At 34.9% G+C, this 6,000-nt stretch overlaps 1 long non-coding RNA gene across 1 annotated transcript in view; it reads right to left on the bottom strand.

Annotated features, from left to right (window-relative positions):
- The window catches only part of LOC107196055, a 62,529-nt gene that overhangs the window by 12,391 nt on the left and 44,138 nt on the right, over positions 1-6,000 (bottom strand). The window contains exon 3 of the long non-coding RNA XR_001517368.2: positions 2,247-2,302. This is a non-coding gene — a long non-coding RNA (uncharacterized LOC107196055). The remainder of the gene's footprint in view (positions 1-2,246; positions 2,303-6,000) is intronic.

Raw genomic sequence — 6,000 nt, 5'->3', positions numbered from 1 at the left:
TAGTATGGCTGGAGCTTGAGCAGCCACTTCAGATTATAAGGCAGAAAATGCAAGCTTAAGACAAAAAAAAAAAAAAACTATCCTTAAAGAAGCCCAGACTCTGGATTTACACCTATTAAAAGATCTTAAAAGAAACTGTTTCAAATAATCAAAGAACTAAAAGTTATCATGTCTAAAAAACTAAATGACGTCTCACCAAATAGAGAATATCAATAAAAAGATAAAAATTATAAAAAATAACCAAACAGAAATTCTGAAAAAGCAGAACAACAAATATTTCCTAGAGGGGTTCAAGCAAATTTGAGCAGGCAGAAAGAAAAAAAATAAATCAGTGACTTTAGGATCAATCAAGATTACCCAGTCTGAGGAAATGATATAAAAAAGAATGAAGAAAAATGACAGTGTCCCTCAGAGACCTAGAGGACACCACCAAGCATATCAACATATGCATAGTGGGAGTACCAGAAGGAGAGGAAAGAAAAAGTAGAAAAAAATACTTGAAGAAATACTAGCTGAAAACTTCTCAAATTTAATGAAAAACATTAATCTACACATCCAAGAAGGTCAATGAACTCCAAGTAGGATAAATAAAAAGAGATACACACCTAGACACATCCTAATCAAACTATAAAAAGACAAAAAGAAAACCCTGAAAGCAGCAAGGAAAAAGTGACTCATCATGTACAAATGATCCTCAATACAATTAACAGCTGATTTCTTATCAGAAACCAGAGAAGCCAGAAAGCAGTGGGATGACATATTTAAAGTTCTGAAATTAAAAAAAGCCTGTCAACCAAGGATTCTATGTCAAGCAGAACTATCCTTTAAAAAAAGGAAGGGAAAAAAAGGAGAAAAACAAAATTGAAAGAATTTGTTGCTAGCAGACCTGCCTTACTGTACTAAAAGGAGTCCTTTGACTTGAGAAGACAAAAATCCATATGAAGAAATAAAGAGCGCCAATAAAAGTAAATATAAAGGGCAATATAAATGCATTTATCTTTCTTTTTTTTCCTCCTGTATGAAAAGACAACTGCATAAAGAATTTTAAATATGGGTGATAAGCACACATGCACAAAAATTTAATTTGTGACAGGAACAGCAAAACAGAGGGGTGCAGAGCTATACAGAAGCAAAGCTGTTGTATACTATTGAAATTAAGTTGTTATTAATCCCAGTCAGAGTGTTAATATGTAAATTATAGTGTCCCACCTCTGGGATCCTAACATGAGGGACTCCATGGACACACTCCCCTAGAAAACAAGCAAAGCTAGTGAAAACTATTTTAAAAAATGTTAAGTCTCTGGATATGATCCTAAAGGCAAACAGCGAAAATAAAGTATTCAAGAAAACCTACTAAAACTCAGTAACACTGAATATCTGTGGCATTTGAGCCATGATCCACTCCATGGCCAAGTTTGATAGAAGCTTCGCTCCAGGTGGGAGTGGCTAAGAAGAAGGCATTCCTTCTCTCTTCAGCTCCCAATCAAAAATCAATCACCAGAAGGATCAGGCCACCAGCATTTCTCATCTACAACTCCAAGTTGAAGAGGCTAAATTCCTCGTGAGCTGGACCAGGAGCTCATGGGCTCTCTTCCTCCAACCAGCCCCTTTCCACAGGAAAGAGGCTCCATCCAAGGTGCAGCACAGTCCGAGAATATTGGGTCCCTAACTGTGTTCTCTCCAGCTCAAATGGCAAAGGTTACACACCAGGAGAGGCAAGCCAGAAAACTAAAAGCTAGCCTCCTGGCCAATGTCCAGAGTAATGACTCAGAAATTCTGTCCAGAAAGAGAAGTAGTCCATAAAAAAAGAAAACTCCAAACTCTCCCCAAAGGAACTAACATTATTTGACACAGACTGTGGGTAAATTCAGGCCCAAGGAGGTTCTCGGAAAAAATCTCTTAATCAGGAGCAAGGAGCTACACTGCGGGGCACATAACTCACTACTAAGAACCAAGGAAAAAGGCAGCTAAAAATAGCCTCTTCTGGGGTCAGAACGAACCACAAAGAGTGGCCTAAAATACTACCCCCGCCCAAATTTAATTGGAACAGACTAATGAACAATTAATGCCAAGACAATTCAGTGAGGGAAAGAATAATTTTCAGCAACTGGGACAACTAGATATCCACATGCAAACAATAAAGTTGGACCTCCCTACATGACACCGTAAATACATACATACACACGCAATTAACTCAAAATGGGTCAAAGATCTAAATGTAAGAATTAAAAATATAAAATTCTTACGAGAAAACAGGTGCAAATCTTCGTGACCTTCAATTGGACAAGTTTCTTAGATACACCTAGGGTATAACCAAAGGGAAAAAATAGATAAACTAGACCATCAAAATTTTTAAATTTTGTGCATCAAATGATACTAACAAGACGGAAAAATAAAAACCTGCAAAAATGGGAGAAGATATTTATAAAGTATTCATCTGACATTTATATCTAGAATAAAGAACTTTTACAATTCAACAATAAAAAGACAACCCAATTTAAAAATGGGTAAAAGATATGAATATATACTTCTCCAAAGATGGCATACAAATAGCCAATAAGAACATGAAAAGATGCTCAACATCATTAGTCATTAGAGAATATGAAATAAAACCACGATTGGATACGTCTTCACACGCACCACGAGAACTAGAACCAAAAAGTCAGATTATAACAAGTGTTAGCAAGGATGTGAAGAAACTGGAATCCATATTATAAAATCATATGATTTCATTCATGTGAAAGTCCAGGACAGAAAAACTATAGAGACAGAGTAAATTACTGGTTCTTTATTTGGAAAGTAGGGAGAGAGACTGGGAGATAGTGATAACTAAATTATACAGATTTCTTTTGAGGTTATAAAAATGTTCTAAAATTGACTGATAAAGCTGCACATACAGGGAATATACTAAAAACCACTGAACTATGAACGTTTAAAAGTTGATTTTTATGTGGGATCTGTATCTCAAAAAAGAAATGTACAGTGGGCGGAAAAAAATACAATGACTCTTGAGTACAATTTGGTGCTACTCCCTCAATTCATGCTGAGGTGCCAGCAGCCTTACCCACCATTACTTTTCCATCCATGCAAGTATCAACACAGTGAAATGAGCAATAACATTGTAGTATTATTATAAAAACAGTTTTGAACTTGTGACTCCCTGAGAATTAATCAAAGACCCCTAGCAGTTCATTTGCAAACTTCACTTTGCAAACTCCTGGACTAGACTATAAGCTCCTAGAAATAGGGAACAAATCCTCTATCTACATGTGAGGCAGCATAGTGAGTCAGAAAAGGAGCATGGGCTTTTCTGTTAGGCAGACTTCGGTTCAAATTCTAGTGCTGCCATTTAGGTTACAAGAGCTTAAATGCCCTATGCCTCAGTTTCCTGTGCTATAAAATGAGGATAATATCTCCCTATATAAAGTAATTTAAGACCATCTGAAATATAACGGGTGTTCAGTAAATGTTAGCTCCCTTCTCATTTTGTTCCCAACCAGCTAATACAGTGCCTTACATACAGAAGATGCTCAAGTACTCAGTGGAAGTTAATTAGCTACTTCATATAGATCTATGTAAGTCAAAGTTCTAAGGTGAACTTTAAATGCTAGAGTTAGATACAAAATATTGAGATATGTCCAGATATTTTCCACAAAAATATTATATTCACCTTAAGGCATATAACGGAAAATATAATCTTCTTGAAAATTCATCCAGTTTTTAAAAAATCACTCGCATTCTAGACAAGTAGCAGTGAAAAGTAAAATGGTATGTTAAATGTTAGAAATTGCTCCACACCTCTGATTCAAAAACATTTTTATGGCCTGCATATCTCTGTAGCTCAACTATCCGATATAGTCACTATCTATAGTGACTTCATTAGACTATATGGTGATGAAGGGCATGAATATTTCAGTCAAAGAACCTGATTTTACATACCTACACTACCACTTACAAGGCTGTGTGACCTTAGGCTAATTAGTAGTCTTCATGGGAATAATAATGTTTACAGAATTACTGTGAGGATTAAATGAAATAATATGAGAAGCACTTATAACAATGCCGACACAGAGTAAGAACTAAACAAATACTATTTTTAGGCAATGTTTCTAATTTAAATACACTCCAGGGATATTCTTTTGTAGCATTCTTATACAGCACCCTGGCAACATGTATAGATGTAATTTTTAAAAACCAAAACTCCAGGTGCTTTTTTTTGATAAGTTACTGATCTCAGTAACTTTGGGGTGAATGCTGATAAATCTTTAAGTATAAAAGCTTTCCATTTATACTATAAACTTATTTTCCTCACATTTCAATGGGAAAATATGAGAGATTCTAAATTATGGTATAAATCTGGAATCCCTTAGATTACTCCTTTAAGAAAAGAAACTATGTTTCCAAGTCAGGCTTTGGCTTAAACTTCAGATTATTACAAAAATGGGACTGAGGGAGATAACACGAATTTTCTTTGCACACCACCATACCCCAAACTTCAATAAGTTAAGTATATCTTTAAAAATATAAAACGTCTACTAGAAAAAAACTCCAATATGACATTTGACTAAAGAAGTTTGTTTTCTGTCACCATTAAGACCATTAACGAGACAGAACGAAAGACTACAGTTGAGAAGCCCAAACATTCCAGACATGAGTGTGTTTTCAACTTTAAGGACCTCATTTTGGAGTGGGGGAAAGAAAGTCTCCTCCACTCCAAAGAATGTTGTGTACACAGTAGATATTAACCATTTTGTTGATAATGACCAAATGCAGAAAGATAAATACGTAAATAAAACACCACCTTGGCCCCAAACATGACATATTAATGTAAACACTTCTAAACATCTCCAGGATACTACCCATCTTTGACATGCCTTCAAAAGCTAGGCAGAAAAGAGCAGAGACAAAGAAAGCCATTGCTGTTCAACATAAATCTGATATCTTTGTATTACCACCCTGAAAAACTCCTTAGAGTTTATGATCTTTTCAATAACATTACTTACCTTTACCCACGCACCCCAGTTCAAAAAATACTGCTCTAAAAGAGCCAAGCTTACACAGTGGAGAAAAAAAAAATAGTCTCTTCAATAAGTGGTTTTGGGAAAACTGGACAGCCATATGCAAAAGAATGAAACTAGACCACCATCTTATACCATATACAAAAATTAACTCAAAATGTATTGAAGACTTGAATGTAAGATCTGAAACCATAAAACTCCTAGAAGAAAACATAGATGATAAGCTCCCTGAAATCGGTCTTGGCAATGATTTTTTAGATCTGACACCAAAAGCAAAGTCAACACAAGCAAAAATAAACAAGTGTAACTATATCAATCTAAAAGCTTCTGCAAAGCAAAGAAAATCATTAACAAAATGAAAAGGCAGCCTACTGAATGGAAGAAAATAATTGCAAATCATATATCTGATAAGCGGTTAATATTCAAAATATATACAAAACTCATTCAACTTAATAGCAAAAAAAAAAATTTGATTAAAACATAGGCAGAGGTTCTGAATAGACTTTTTTCTAAAGAAGACATACAGATGGCCAACAGGTATGTGAAAAGATGGTCAACATCACTAATCATCAGGGAAATGCAAATCAGAACTACAATTAGATATCACCTCACACATGTTAGGATGGCTATTATCAAAAAGACACTAAATAACAATGAGTAATTGGAGAAAAGGGAAACTCTGCACTATTGGTGCAAATATAAACTGGTGTAGCCACCATGAAAAACAGTTTAGAAGTTCCTCAAAAAATTCAAAATAGAACTACCATGTGATCCAGCAATTCTACTTCTGGGAATTTATCAAAAGAAAATGAAAACACTAACTCAGAAAGATATATGCACCCCCATGTTCACTGCAGCACTATTTGCAATAGCCAAGACATAGAAATGTCAACGTGTCCACGGATGAATACATGAATAAAGAAAATGTGAGATATATATATACATACACATATATGTATACACATAGCGGAATATTATTCAG

This window comes from Pteropus alecto, unplaced genomic scaffold, assembly GCF_000325575.1.
Source record: "Pteropus alecto unplaced genomic scaffold, ASM32557v1 scaffold157, whole genome shotgun sequence".
Lineage (NCBI taxonomy): Eukaryota > Metazoa > Chordata > Mammalia > Chiroptera > Pteropodidae > Pteropus > Pteropus alecto.
The sequence above is the reverse complement of the archived record's forward strand: the minus strand, read 5'-3'. Positions and strand labels throughout refer to the sequence as shown.